Raw genomic sequence first — 16,305 nt, 5'->3', positions numbered from 1 at the left:
ACCCTGCTCACCACCATGCTAGATGGCACATATGAGCTTTGCAGTGGAATCTGGTCTCAGCACCAAGGACACCTGTCAGATTTCATCCAGGTGTCAGAAGAGACTGCCAAAGCTCTGCAGTTGTGGCTGCTCGACCGCAGCTGGACAAATGGTAGGCCATGCTCTCTACCCCACCCAGAGTTGACAATGTTGATGGATGCATGCCTACTAGGTTGTGGAAGTCATCAGGGAGAGGTGGATATCAGATGACCGTGGCCTCCATATCAATTGGCTGGAATTGTGCATGATTTGCTTGCCATTGAATGCCTCCTGTCCACCATCAATTGACAGCTGGTGCAGGTTCTGACAGCCAACACAACTGCCATGTGGTACTGTAACAAGCAGTGCTGGGTGGGGTCCTGTGCTACAACAATTGCGTCTCTGGAGCTGGCTGAATCATCAGGGGATTTCCCTGGTGGTACACCACCTATCGGAATTATTATACCCCAGAATGGAGAAACTCAGCCAGACCTGCCTACGGGATCACGAATGATAGTTACACCAGGAAACAGCACAGAGCATCTTCCAACAATGAGGACAACCCCTCCCTTAGCCACTGCTGAGAACCCACAATGTCAGCACTGTTGCGCACTGGAGTTTCCTAAAAGGCTCTCTTTCAGTGACACTTTTGGCTAGAATGAAGCACGGTACTCCTGTGTGCCTTCCAGCCACTCGTTCTCCTGGAAGAGGATCACAAACGACAGGGGCCAAGTTATCCTAGTGGCTCCGGATTGGTCCAGGAGAGTGTGGTACCTGGAACGTCTGGACTTGAACATTTGTCCTCGGATCAGGCTCGTACTTCGTGAGGACATTTTTTTGCAACAGCAGGGCAAGATCCTACCCCTGAGCCTACGCCACCTGCATGTCCATGAATGGAGATTCCATGGCAACCATTGATTACCTTTGAACTTACTCCTGAGGTGGTTGATGTCATTTTTGCAGCCAGGCATTAATCAATGAAATCCTGTTTATTCAGGGTATTGGGAGAGATTTGTGGCTTAGTGCAATACACGCCTAAAGGATCACGGCAGGTAAAATTGTTAGCTGTGTTGTTGTTTGATTTGTTTTTGGCCAAACAAGGTCTTGCTCTGGGCACAGTTACGGGTTACCTGTTGGCTCTTTCTGTCTTTTATATTTTCCAGACTAACAGTCCTTGTTCAAATTGCCTGTTGTTATATGTTTCTTACAAGGTTTACAGCATATGTTTCCACCTAAGCCCTTTGTGATGCCACAGCGGGACTTAAATCTGTTTCTCACTTTTTTGACGTGTACCCCTTCTGAACCAATGCACACTTGTTCATTTTATCTTATCACGTTAAAACGTGTTACTGGTTGCAATAACAGTTTCTCAGCGTCCTGGGTGAGTGAACTTCAGACCTTTTTGGTCCAGCCTCCTTATATTACCTTTTTTCCAGAAAAACTGGTGTTGAGGACTCGAGCTGCATTTCACCTGAAGGTGGTAATGCCTTTTTATGTTGGACAAGTCAGCACCCTTCGGAACTTTTTTGCTCCACCTTGTCCCTTGAAAGAGAAAGATTGGCTCCTTCCTTTGGGCCTCAAGAAGGCACTCAGCTTTTACACTGATCGCACCAAGGGACATCAGGTGGGCAATCAGCTCTTTGTGGGGTTCACTAGGATAGAGTAGTGCAAGGTAGTGCAGAAATTGACCATTTGTGGCTGGATAGTCTGAGCATTGGCTAAGAAGGACCAAAAGGACTAGGGGCTCAATTCACCAGAGATAAGGCTGTTACCACTGTATAGGCACATGGAGTGCCTGTCCTGGATATCTGTCAGGCGGCTATGTGACCATCAGCGCACATGTTCACAAAGCACTACTGCCTCAACAGCCAAGTCTGCAGAGATGGGGATTTTGCCTGCTCAGTCCTGCAGGGCTTCTTAGTCTGAGCCGTTCCATAGACCCACGACCTTGAGAGATGCTGCTCTGGTATTTATTGGCAAGGTGAAGAATCTGCTATTAAAAGTACCCATCAGAAGAACAGGTTATTTACCTCCTGTAAGACTCTTCCTGGCAGACACTATTTAACTACAGATTTTTAACAGCCCTCTTGCCTCCCCATTCTGTGATAAGGTCTCTTACATCTAAAAATTCCCCAATTAAGGCTTTACTACACTGGTTTGATTAATTTGCCGATGTGCCCAGCGCCGAAGGGCACTGAGGAGTTAACGAAAGAAACTGACATCAGCGCACATGGGTTGTGCTTTTTTGCGGCCAACACCACCTAGTACTGCAGAGTTTTCCGGATATAGTCTGGCTCATGGGGAAATTCACATTGTGAGGAATCAGCAGTTAGATAGAGTATCCACCAGAAAAAGCATTACTGAAGGTAAGCAACTTTTTTGCTGCTTAGTACTTGAGTCTAATTGGTTGCTCCAAGTGTAGGTGGCATGTAACATTCACATTAAAGATGCTAGTACACCTGCTACAATTTAAGCATGGAATGTGAACTTTATCTTGCCTTTGACTCTTTTAGAATCAATCTCTAAGGCACCGTTAGCCTGTGGGGCTGATGTTTAAGTACACTCTAAGAAAGCATTAAACTTTAATCTGCGTATGACAGAAATAATAAATAATCTTGTCTTCATCATACTCGTTCCACAACCTATCACCAATCAATATGTAATGGTTAAGTAGTCAGCCCAAGGAAAGGTGGAATGGCAGTAGATAGAAAAATAGAGACATTGGATTTGCACCTACTTTGGTTCTTACAACATCTTCCAGTTCTGTTGGTTTTTGCTTCCGCTGTCTCTGTAAGTTTGCCTTAAAGCAAATGTCCCATCACATGTAGACATACAACGGTCTCTTCTAAAACAAGAAACTATCTGACACAAATACACTGCTGATGTCTCTATATTTCGGGCTATCTTATGTATTCTGTAATGCGATATTTACACACTACAAGATAAAGGAAAACTCATGACGATCCTGTAACCTTTGTAACCTTCATAGTATCATTTCTTCGATTCTTCTAAATACCATTTTTGTTCCAAGTATTTCTATACAATAGTTTTCGTCCATTGAAAACTGAACATACTTTGAAACACCACTATACTTGTGTCATTTATCTTCAGTCAGACTTGCCAAATGTGCATTCCTCATCTGCAGTAATGGTATTGAACAGAATAAAAAACATGCAGAAAAGTGCAATGTTTAAAAGTTTCTTTCAAATTGAAACAATATATACAAGTGCCTATTGGCTAAAATGATATCTGTGCAATAACTTTGCTTCTCAATCTTATTACAGTTCTATCTCCATTAACTGAAGAACTAACTTTTCACCAGTGTTCGAAGGAAGGAAATGATTTGTTTTGCTAATTTCATGTGTACGTCTGGGCTGCCTGGGCTTCCGAAACAAAGTGGGATATGTACAAGGAAATGGCGCAGTGTTGTGCTTCACACAACTTAGCAGCGCTGCGTCATTTCCAAAACACAGGGATGCACTGTATTTACAAGAATAAGGCGCACCACTGTGTTTTCCATAGCTTTTGTGCTAAAAATAGCTGCCTAACTCCAACACAGACACACTTGCACCATTGTGCAAGGGGGCTGGTGTTGCAGGGTTGATTGTTTATGTGCAGGAAGGGACACCTCTTTCACATAAACGATATTTAAACGCGATTTGCTTATTCTATGTGTGCTGCAAAATGCGGCACACCTAGAAAGAGCAAAAACTAGGGGAAATAAAAGTACTTCTCCTCGTTGCGCCAATCTAGCGCCTGCTAATCAGTGGTGTTTGTTTTTGGCCCTTCCTCCGATTTACACATCCTTCTAAATCTGGGCAGGGTCAAAAAGCAAAGGGTGTTTTGGTGGAACGCCGACAGCCACACCGACAGCAACACCCATTGCACGCCACTTTCATGCAGAAAACTGTGTGAAAGGGTGCCATATTTTCAAAGCGGTGTTATGCCATTGTAAATGTTTTTTATTATTTATTTATTTATGTATTTATATAGCCCTCTGTTACCAGGAGGCGTGCAGGTCATTGCACCACCGGAACGTCGGAAAAACTGACGTTGCGATGGCACAATGCCCTCTTAAATATGCCCCAAAGATTCCACAAATGCCTAGCTATGACTGGCAAGCCCGTGGGGCTCGTTTATTCTTTGGCTGGCCCGATTTTTAGAATGATAAACGGGGACAGCCACAGAAGAAAGCGACTATATATTGGCCCCCGATATTGGTGGCTAAAAGACTAAAGGACCTTTTTACATATACATATCCTCAATTGGATTTAAATTACCTTCCCCCTCGCAAAATTCTGTAGGGATGAGCTCCAGGGGCAGGCTGCTGGTGATCCAGGCTTGGGTAATGGGCTAACTAGATGCTGATTCACTCCACATTAAGTCCTGCTGTGCTGCGTGCGCGAGGCGAGGCAGCACAGCGTGTGGCTCACAGCAAGGGAGCGTCTTTCCTTGGTTTATTGATGGCCGGAGTAAACATGAGACTGCACAACACTGATTAATGCGCGTGCTCTTCCAGCTCTCTTTCAAAAACCGGGAGATGTATTTGTAGGCACAAATATTTCGAGACCCAAGGACGTGCCTTTAAAAACTGGGGCTGTTCATGCAAATGTGTCTGTTTGGTCACCCTACTTATACTGTTTGTTCAAATCTGGCCACATAGATTTCCATGTTAATGCAAGAACTCCGTGCACAAATTGGGCATTGTGGTTCTTTCATAGTTTAGTCACGGCGCGCGCTACATGTGCTCGAAGTCCATGATCCAGCTTGTCAAGCCCCATCGGCGCTTCATCCACACACCCAGCTGCCCTTCCTCTTGAAATCAATCAGGACATTTGTAGAGCGCTTTACTCACCGGTAAGGGTCTCAAGGTGCTGGGGGTGGGGGGTTGCTGCTACTTCTCGAATAGCCAGGTCTTGAGTAGCCTCCTGAAGGTTAGTAGGGTGAAGGATACAGGGTTTGGGTACCTGGAGTATGATGAGCGTCAGCAGGACATGTATGAGCAGATGTTTTATCTGCATGATCCTAACACACACTGTTGCCATGGAGGTGACTAAGTCGCTATGGCACTGGAGCGATGGAATGGAATGTGCCATGAGCAATTGCCACTGCTTCAGTCTTATTCAAGAATTTCCCACCATTGATTGTTGTGGTCTGTAAATAAGCTGTGCATAGATAAAGGATGCAAGTTTGCCATGCATCTGGCACTTAAGCTATACCATTGATAAATCTAGACCTCTTTGTGTTCCTAACCAGAGGGAGCATGACTCAGTAGTTTAGCTAGAACCCTTGTTTTGATTGACAAACCTTGGTTATCCTTATCCATGACCCAGGGATAAACTATAGTCTAACGCTGATTTTCAAGTAATGCGACCATTGTATTTTGGAAGCAGAGACAAGATACATTTTCATATGGTTGGACCTTATCTGCAATTGCACAGATGAGCTAAAAGAAAAACAGATCTGTTGTTTTATGTACCAAGTAGTTATCAGAGATTCAGATTCATTAGAGTATTTTCATTCAGCACTTTTTGTGGCAATATTTATACAGTGTCAAGCGAGAGCGAAACAAAATGGCAGACTCTTGCGCGCCCCTGCTAGAAAGCTCAAACTGCTTACTTGTATGGCGGGGGGGGGGGGGCAGTTCATTTTCTAGACCTCTCACAAGAGCATCCTTTGTTGTATAGCGAGTCACCTTAAACAGCTCTATTGTGGGGCAGGAAAGATGGGGGTGGACCATTGTATGGGGTTAGCTGTGGAGGTATTCCAAGCTAGAGGATGCCCACAAAAACATCGGTAGATATAGAAGCGCTGGGCAGATTACAGGAGTATAGTTGTGGCCCCTGTATGCACTATGGAATCTCAACTAGATGCCAAAATACAACAATAGGGTCATGCAGCACGAGAGACGGAGGTGGGTCCTGGCACAGCATCTGAATAGGGGCATTGCTGAAGACCTGTGGAGGGTGGGGGGGTGGTCGAGAAGTCACTGTGCATGTTCTCGTGTTCTAACTGTTCACAGAATTTTCTATTACAATTTTCTGTATATGTATGCCGGCCAGCTTGGCCCGGATTAAAGGCAAAAACCCAATACAATTTGTTATGAAAAAACCCTTCTCTATTGGATGAATGAAAGAGCACTGTGCGAGCAGCCACATCCATATGCAGAGGAGCGCGGCCCTTCCTCAAGAAGGCTTCAGCTGAGTGTGTTGGGTGACATATCTTGCTCTAGAAATGCAGCTGGGCCTGGCTGAAAGCGAAGCATCTTCCCTGCATAAAGGATTGCTGATCGCACCATCTCTGGAATGAAAGCTCCTCCATGCCTTCCTAACCTCCAAGAGAAACAAGAACCAGTGCTGTCGTGAAAGACAAAGGCCTGCGTGAGTAGGCGCGTCCTTCTCCTCATTGTGAGGAATGCGATTCAAGGTGAGGCTTCTGCTGGCTGAGAGGGATGGGCAGAATGTTCTTATTCTCACATCCTATAACTTCAGTGAATAAAAACATCTGTTCGGGAGCACTGTATCAGACGTCTAATGCTCGAGTCCGCGAAGCAGCTGCTTCGGATCTCAGGAGCTGCTTCCAATTAGACCCAGGTCTGTGCCACTCTTTCCCCCACACATAACATGTATATCTCAGCCTTTTCTCAAAAACTGGCTGATTTGACCAACCTAAATCGCCAAAATAGCAAAGGTGAAGTCATCATGCTACACATAGTTATAAAAAAATCTCTGGGGTATATTTACAAGGAAATGGCGGACTGCGGAGCTGCAGCAAATTGTGCAGTGCTGCGCTCCACTATTTCCAAAATGCAAGTTTGTGCCGTATTTACAACAATAAACTGTACCACTATGTTTTCCCAAGCTCTAAAAATAGCTGCCGAGCACCAACCCCGAAACCCTTGCACCACAGTGCAAGTGTGCCTGCGTTGCAGGAAATGATTGTTTATGTGCAGGAAGGTGTCCCTTCCTGCACGCAAACAATCATTAATGGCGGTTTGCTCTTTCTATTTGTGCTGCAGATCGCATAGAAAAACCCCAAACGAGGAGAAATAAATGTATTTCTCCTCGATGCGCAATTGCAATGCTTGCTTTTGTATGGCGCTAGTTTTTTGGCGCTGACTCAGATTTACATATCCTTATAAATCTGGGATAGCGTCGGAAAAGCAATGGGTGTTGCGGTCGAACACATACAGCAACACTCATTGCAAGGTTACAATTGTTACATAGCGGCGTTAAGCCACAAAAATAGGCTTAACGCAACTTTGTAGATACGGTACAGGGCACTGCGCCACCGGAACGCCGGTAAAAGTGATGTTCTGGTGGTGCAATCCCCTTATAAATATGCCCCTCTGTGCGCCTGATGCACAAAGCACTCGTACGGCTACAAACCCTGTGATTCACAAAATAGCAGTTTGCAACCACAAAAAGGATTTTGCAAGTCCTACTGAATCGCAAATAGGAGAAGGTGTGAAAAGGGGAGTCTCCTAATTATGATTTGCAGTGACATGTATCAGTGATTTGCAACACCAGCTGCCCGAAGCATATGTTTTTATGAAAATTAAGTACAAGTTCCTCAAAGAAAATTAGCTGCTTTAGAAAAAAAAAATCCGTTTGGGAATGCGAAGGAAGAGATGGGGTTCGGCTGTCCCTTGCAGACCCCAATCCCTGCAGTGTAACAAGTCACAGGGAGGTTACCAATAGTGATCATTCATTAGGCCTGTAACCCTATGCAAATAGTCTTTTTTGATGCGACCTGTTAGTACGTACCCTGCATCATATATTGACAAACAGGTCGTAAAAAGTCGTAGCACAATTTACTCCCGATATATGGGGCCTGCCTGTATATCTATTTAGGCCTCATATCTAGAAAACTATAGAGCAAGCAGGCCAGCAGATAAGCAACATATTTGTATGACAAAGGTGTTCTCTGAAGAAAGAAAGCATTTACTGCAATTGTGAGGAAGAGAAGTAGCACAATTTAGACTGAAAGGTGTATCGTATGACTAAACATAGCCTCCATTCCCTCGCCCCTTTCACATAATAATAAACACTTGTAGTCAAACCCACGTAAGTGCTGTCTTTGTTGACACAGCTCAGCTTTAGTTACTCCTCCTTTGTGTTCCTTTGTGAGACCATCACAACATCTTCCCGTTTCATTATGTAGCTGGTGGTTTCATGTGTAGTCTCAGTTGCTATCTTTAATGCTCATTTCTGAATGAATTGTTTCTCAATTACTTTCTCCTTTGTGATACAGTTTGATTTGTGCACCTAACTGTTTGCATATATTTTCCAATTTTGCATATATTTTCCAATGTGACTTCCTGGATAGCTCTTTATGTTTTATCACAACTGTAGACGAGCTTCATCTGAAGTTGTGCCTGCTTTAACGGTGGACAATACAGCTCTTCTGCTGCATAGGGTGCATAGGTTGTCAGCTTGATGAGTGTGGTATGGTCAGTGCTGTTGCATGGGTCTTCACATCTCCATTGAATGTCTTTATGCATTATGCACTGTTGTTGCTCTACAGTTCTGTGGACGTTGTTTGCAGGAGTGACACATACCAGGTCGATGTTGGTGTGGATACGGAAGTTCTTGGCTTTTGTGCACACAGGTTTTGTCATATGAATATGATTGGATGTTTTTTTCTTTTTTAAAGTTTTATATAGCTCAGACTGGACTAGAATGGGTGACAGAGAGCTTTTCATGACAACGGTTCAATAGAAGCATTAGCTTTGGCATATTGCATTTGCTGACGATAAGATAGAGGATGCAGTTTAAAAGTCGAAGCAAAAGAGTCTGAATCTGGTGGGGGGGCGTGTCTTGAACTCCGCCGAGCATGGACGCCTGAGCCCCGAGCTCCGGGCCGATCTCGGCGCTTATCCTGTTTTAGACCTTCCCCAGCTGCGCCGGCGACCCAGCGTGGCACCTAGGGGGCGCGGAGTGCCTCGGCAGCGGTTGTGTGCGAGGAGAAGCCCTCGACTGCAACGAATCCGGAGATCAAAGAGGGATCCCGACTGAGGCGGTCGGCCATCTTGCCGGAGGCCTGCCGCAACTACCGGATCCCCGGCCTCAATTTACAAGGAGCCGTCCGGAGACCCGACCCCCGCAGGCGAGCGGAAGTTGGTGCCGGCCTGGAGACAGCCCCATGGCAAATATAGACGCGGGCGCTCTGCACTGGCGCCCGCGAAAATACCGTGGCAGCTGGGCAGTGGTCGCTGGCCAGGAGCGGAGGGACCCGATGAGTGGCGCCGTGGCGCAGTTGCACACAGGCAGTGGCGCGGCTCGATTGCCGGGTGAAGACGTTATCTGGAGCAGACACGACAGGGGCCGATTGCTGTGAAGGGTGACGCTGCCTTGCGGCCTGCTGGCTGAACCTTCGGAGACACGGGCCCCGGCCTAGGAAAAGTTGCTCAAGAGCTGGGAGCGGAGTGTGGTGCTCGGTCGGCTGGGAACACAGCTGATGAGTTGCGGGACTGGTGGCTAGCATGCCCGCGGGCTGAGCGGGCCCAGGCTGGGGGTGCCCTGTTCGTGGCGAGTTGTGGACAACGATAGTGGTGCTTTGATCCCTGCACCACAGGGCTCTGGACACTGGGCGGCTTCTGGCCCGTGGACGCGGAAGTTGCCCCTACGGCTGGCTGCGCACACGGGAGAGGGGCTTGGGGTCACACTGAGCCCCCCCCCGGATGTGGGATCCATCAGCCGGATTTCCCCGTACTTGTTGAGGAACCGTGACTGTTGCACGCCATGGTAGACCTCGCCGGCGGGCGCTGGGGGTGGCGAGTGGTGCCCCCATTGGAACTTCAGGTGCCGCTGGGCCTCCGGCGTCACTAGGAGCGTGGGCTGGTGGCCGGACTTTCTTGTACGGGTGGCCCCTCGGACCACGGTCCTGGTCAGTTGTCTGGATGGCACTACGGGGAGCGTGGTCTCAATTGCTGCCCGGAACACAGCGAGGCTGACTCCTGGCGCTTGGCACGATCGACGAGACCCGGGGCTGCGCCATGGGGAAGCCGCGGAAGGGAGCGGGGCGGCACCGGCCGACCAAACTGAGGACTCATCGGAGGTGCAAGGACAGTGCCCGACGGACAGCCAGAATGCAGGGCTACAACAGCAGCAAATGGACCAGATCCTTAAGGCCATAGGGGACACTAGAGAGGCGCTGCGGCAGGACATTGCGCAGGTATCCACAGGCCTAGGCCTCCTAAAGGCGGACCACGACAAGCTCGCTGACCGGGTCAAATCTGCGGAGCTGGTGCTGGAATCGCTGGAGCCGGCCCAGAAAGCAGTGGATGCCACGATGGAGGACTTATTGCGCAGAGTGCAGCAGCTGGAAAGGAGGGCGGCGAATGCAGAAGGGCACAATAGGCGCAATAAAATCCGAGTGGTGGGCTTGCCCGAAAATATTGAGGGGAGCGACATGGTCTCCTATCTGGAAAACTGGCTGCGGGACGTGGTGGTCCCTGAGGGCCTGGTGCACTTCTACACATTGGAGAGGGCCCACAGGGTTCCAGCCCGGCCTCCGGCACCGGGCCGCCCTCCCCGGCCGGTGGTTGCGCGCCTGCTGCATTTCAGAGACCGGGACATCATTCTGCGACAAGCTAGGTCGACTGGCCCGTATAAGATGGACAATGCATCGGTGTCTTTTCCCCGACTACTCCCAGGAGGTCCAGCGTAGTCGTTTCTCCTTCTTGACGGTCAAGAGGGCCCTCCGTGATGAAGGAGTGCAGTACTCCTTGCTGTTCCCGGCGCGCCTGAAAGTGCTGGTGGATGGATTGGCAACGTTTTGTGGAACACCGGATGACGCTTGGCAATGGTTGGAACGGAACTGAGCGGGCAAAGATGGCGCTGGCAACTGGGCAGAAGCACCGGAGGACAGACCGAAACCGCGCAGGAGTAGGCGCAACCGGAGACGTGTGCAGAACAGGAGATCCCCGTTGGCATCACAGACGGAGCTGGAGAGGCAGGCCGCCCTGCAGGCGGTGTCGGTCATCTCTGGAGTGGCGACGGAGACCCCATTGGTGGACTCGGGTTCCCGGCTGGGCTCTGATGAGGCGGACTTTGGAGGCTCTGATGGGGGATCGGAGAAGGACCCCGGGGAGCTGCCTCAGGTTACCCCACAGACGGCCGATGGACTGATGGACGAATGATACTCAGGACGCTGAATGGAGTACATTAAGGGGGCATGCCCGACCTGCGGTGTTGACACTTTGGAGGGTCACTGGGGGACCGCTTCTTGGGGCGCTGGAAGGAACACTTTCTTCTGTACTGAAGGGGAGTGGCTGGGGGAGCGAGAGGGCCTTGGCGGATGGAGAATTCGAATGGGTTGAGGCGCAACTGGGGGGAGGAGGCTATCATAGGCGGGATCGGCCTATCACGGCGTGGTGGGTCTCTTGCTGTCTGGCCTGGCTGGTGTAGGGTCACCCCCTCTATCTCACATAGTTTGTGAGTCTCTGGTAGCCCCCAGAGTTACCCTCGATGACAGGGGTTGGGTTTGGATGGGTAACAACTGTTTGGAGCCTGTTCTGGGGGAGGGTGGGTTGGGAGTTGGATGGGACTGTTACATGTTACAGGGAAGTGTCATTGTGCCGTTAGGATTGTATGGGTTTGGACTCTGTTATAGGCCTATTGATGGCAGCTAGACTCGAATTGAAATGTATTACCTGGAATGCGCGGGGGCTCAACTCCATGAGGAAGCGGTATAAGGTGCACGCATATTTGGTCCGCAGGGGGGTCCAGGTGGCCTTTTTACAGGAAACACACTTAATTCAAGCAGAAGGGCAGGCGCTGCAGCGGCGTTGGAGGGGGCAACTCTTCTATACCATCTATTCCGCTCATGCTAGGGGGGCGCTGGTCTGGGTGCACGCAGGTGTCCCCTTTCAACCCATGACGACGGTGGTGGACCCAGCGGGGAGGTTTGTGGCTGTGCTGGGGCGTCTCGATGGCCGGGACGTTACGCTTTGCAGCGTCTATGTCCCAAATTCTGACCAGGCTGCGTTTTTCTCTACGCTGTCGGGGAGGCTGGTGTCCCTGCTGGTGGGCACGGTGTTTATGGGGGAGGACTTTAATTAGGTGGTAGACGTGGAGATGGACCGTTCCCATCCTCCGCTGGCGCAATCGGCGGTGCGCAGGGTGGCCAGGGCGCGGAAGACCTGGCAGGAAAAATGGGACCTCGACACATCACCCCACTGACAGGGATTATTCATTTTACTCTGCACCCCATGACCTTCACGTGCGCCTTGACACTGTTCTTTGTACACCCGGGGCCCAGGAACTCACACGTAGCAGCGAATACCTGGGGAGGACTATCTCGGATCATAACCCCTGCTTGCTCACGATCCTTTGGTCCAGGCGGCGGCAGCCGGTCCCCACATGGAGACTGAACCTGCTGGCTCTGGAGGACCCGGTGTTTCACGCGACGGTGCAGGAGAGCATAGAGCGTTACTTTCAGGAGAACGCGGGGTCCGCGACCACCAGGGCGCATGAATGGGACGCCTTCAAAGTGGTGGTGCAAGGTGTGTGCCTCTCGTCCACAACGGGGGTACGGCGGACATTGCTGGATGACATAGACCGGGAGGAGACCTCACTCCGGCGGGCGGAGAAGGCTAGTCATGCGGAGGGGGGCAGTAGGGAGGAAGTGCTGGCGGCACGGGAGCGGGTGGCCACTCAGGTTGAGAGGCTTCGCTGCCATGATTATAGAGAGTACATGGTCCGGGCGCACGCTGAGAGAGACCGGGTAGGCACGTTGTTAGCATGGCTGGCCAACCCCCATACTAGGGGTACACCGATACTATCGCTGGCTACACCAGAGGGTGACCTAGTTCACTCACAGAAAGAGATTAACAATCAGTTTCTGGCTTATTATGCGGAGCTCTACCGGAGCAGGCTGGCGGTACTCCTGGCTGGGTTGGACGCCTTCTTGTTACCGCAGTTAGACTCAGAACAGGGGGATGCGCTGGGTGCTGCTATATCCCTGGGGGAGATTAGGACAGCGGTTAAGCACATGGCCCGAAAGAAGACGCCGGGGGGTGACGGACTGCCGGTAGAGTTCTACGCCTCGTACATTGACCTCCTAGCACCTCAATTACACCGGGTGTATGGAGAGGCCTGGGAACTGGGCAGGCTGCCACCGTCGGCCAGAGAGGCGATCATAGTGCCGTTACTGAAGAAAGGCGGATCACCTACCGCAAGGACGGCTTACCGTCCGCTCTCGATGCTCACTGTGGACTATAAGGTGCTGAGTAGGATCTTGGCCGCACGGCTGTCTGTGCATATGTGTGCTCAGGTGCACCCAGACCAGTCGGGCATCATTCCCACGCGGAACACCTCGACGTGCATACGGCGACTGGTACGGGTCATGGAAGTTGAGGGGGAGGGTCCCTCAGGCGCGGCCGTGTTGTCGGTGGATATCGAAAAGGCATTCGGCAGCGTGGAGTGCTCCTATCTGTTTTGCGTGCTTCGTCGGTTTGGGTTAGGGGATGGTTTCGTCCGCTGGACGCAGCTGCTGTATGACTCCGCCACTGCCAGGGTCCGCACGGGCCGTTCAATATCTGCGGCATACTAGGTGGAAAGAGGCAACTGACAGGGTTGCTCCTTGTCCCCGCTCCTCTTTGCTTTGGCGATTGAGCCTCTGGCAGCACGAGCCCGGCAGGGACGGTATTATGAGGGGGTACTAATGCGCGGTGATCAGCACTATATTTCCCTGTATGCCGACGACCTCTTGCTATACTTGGCCGATATGGAGGCTTCGGTGCAAGGGGCATGGGCCCTCCTCCGGGAGTTTGGCGAATTGCCAGGGTTGTGTGGCAACTGGTCCAAGACCTGTCTATTCCCATTGACGCCTAGTTGCGCCCAGCCCGCGGAGCTGGAAGGGCTGCGTTGGGAATCGGAGTGCTTACCGTACCTTGGGGTCCATATTTACCATACCCACTCGCTCCTGTATGAGGGGAATGTGGGCAGAGCGCTGAGGGGCATTAGAGGCATTGGCGTACCCTTCCACTGTCAGTGGCCGGACGAATAGTGCTATTGAAGATGGTGGTCCTCCTGCGACTGCTTTATTTTTTTCGCACGCTGCCAGTGTGGATTCCGCTTTCCTTCTTCCGGACGCTGCGGTCGATGGTGATAGGGTTCATCTGGGGCCCCGGCAGGAGACGTGTAGCTTTGAACACCCTGCTCAGATCGAGGGAAGAAGGAGGTGTGGCGGTACCGGATTTTGAATGGTACTATCTGGCGGCACAGCTGCAATGGCTCACGCAGGCAGTGGCGTGGGAGTTTCGGGGCCCAGACGGCCCACAGGGCAGAATTATTCAGCGCCATGTCTTGTCCTTCATAGTGCTCCAGCAGAGGCTCCGGCTGGATCAGCTTACTCTCGAAGAGCGTACCCTTCGCCAATGCTGGCTACGTAGCCAGAAGTGGGCGGGTTTTCCCACCCCATATGCCCCGTAGATCCCTCTGGGCATGTGCACTGCCCTCCCACATGGCGGGGATTGGTCAGCGCTGGCCGCTTGGGAAGACCGCGGGATCCACATGATAGGGGACTTGTATAGGGGTGGCACCTTGCTGCCGTTTCACGAACTATGAGATACCTTTGATTTGCCGAGAGGTGACTTTTTGCTACATGCGGCTTTGGTGTCCGGAATCCAGAAACGCTGGAAGTTGGGTCTGGTAGAACCCCCCACGTCATTGGGCTGCCAATACGTCACGATGGCTGCTGGCACCTACAAGGCTATCACCTGCTTGTACAGGAGACTGGCATTAGATGGACCGCCGCCACTGGATAGGTTGTGGGAGCGCTGGGAGGGAGACCTCGGCCAGCAGATACCGGAGACGACCTGGCCGCAGCTCGTACGCCGGGCCTGGAAGGGCACACGCAATGTTAGGTTTCAACTAGTCCAATACTTCACCCTGCACAGGGCTTATTGGACGCCAGTTAAAATCCAGCGGGTCTTTGGAGGAGCACACTCAGTGTGTCCTCGCTGTAGCGCGGAGGGTGCTGACTTTGGTCATATGTTTTGGTCGTGTGCAGGGCTCGGTACATACTGGACTGATGTTGTATCTTGCTTAAATGAGGTTACGGGACGGCAAGTTGACACAAACATGGGGGCTTGCCTCTTACTCTGGTTCCCGCACACGTCAGCCACAAAAATTACAAGTAAATTCTTTGACCTGGGGTTGATTATGGCCAATAGAGAGCTCACACTGCACTGGAAGTCCAGGGGGGGCCCCAGCTTCCTGAGATGGCGGGGGTGTTTCCAGCAATGGGCGAATAGTGAAGGGACTCTTAGATTCCAGCTTGCCAGACGCACTTCTAATGACAAAGCGCTAGATGCGGCCAGGGCGTGGGGTGCGCTGGTAGCGGACCTTCAATCCACAATGGAAGCTAGTGGGGGAGACGAGATGGATGCACCAGCGAGTCAGATAGTGGAGACTAGGGTGGGGACTGTGGGGACACACATGGGGGGTGCAGCCAGTTAGGCCCACGCATTCTGCTGCATGTGAGGTTTTGAATGCCCTTGTTGAAAGAGAACGAAAGACTGCTAAGGTACCATGCTATATTCTGCACAACTTCTGGACAATCAATCGGCTACGGGCTGCGACTGTGAGGACACTGGAGAGAGTTGAGCGCGCTTGCACAAAGGTTTATGCCATTCTGTGGGAAAGACAGTAGAGGGCACACTGACAAGGGGGGGTGGGGGTGGAGGGGGGAGGGAGAATCGTTAGGGTATAGAGAATGCGTCCTAATGTAGAGTTTATCCTGGCAAGGACCATGGAGCTGAAGCCCCATTTCTGATGTATGGTTGTAAGGTGTTTGAACGAAATTCAATAAAAATATGTTTAAAAAAAAAAAAGAGTCCGAATCTGGTTCCTTGGCCAGAAGTGAGCCTAAAATTACAGGATGTACACATTCTGGCGCAGAGACTTCCTGTCGACATGAAGCCTCTGCTAGTCCTGGCCCTACTTCCCTGCCCCTCGTTTTGCCAGGAAGGAGTCAAGAACGGTTTGTATATATGCACGGTACCAGTACAAATCAGTGTTCATTGGATGATGCAGAAATAGTTACTTACTTGTGGCTACTTTGAACTCCAGCTGGAGGGGGGCCATAAGCAAAAGGGCCAAAGTTCCGCATACCACGCCTTCCTTGACCCTTTCTGGGATGATCAGAATCACTTGGGCCCGCTCTTGATGACTCTTCTTCAGAACTCCAGGAACAAGAATACGGGGAGAAAAGAGCAGTGCAGATGAAAGTTCCATCACGAATGTAACACTGTCCCTCAAGGCCCCACTCAACGAATAA

Source organism: Lissotriton helveticus, chromosome 11 (genome assembly GCF_964261635.1).
Source record: "Lissotriton helveticus chromosome 11, aLisHel1.1, whole genome shotgun sequence".
Lineage (NCBI taxonomy): Eukaryota > Metazoa > Chordata > Amphibia > Caudata > Salamandridae > Lissotriton > Lissotriton helveticus.
Note: the sequence above shows the minus strand (reverse complement) of the source record.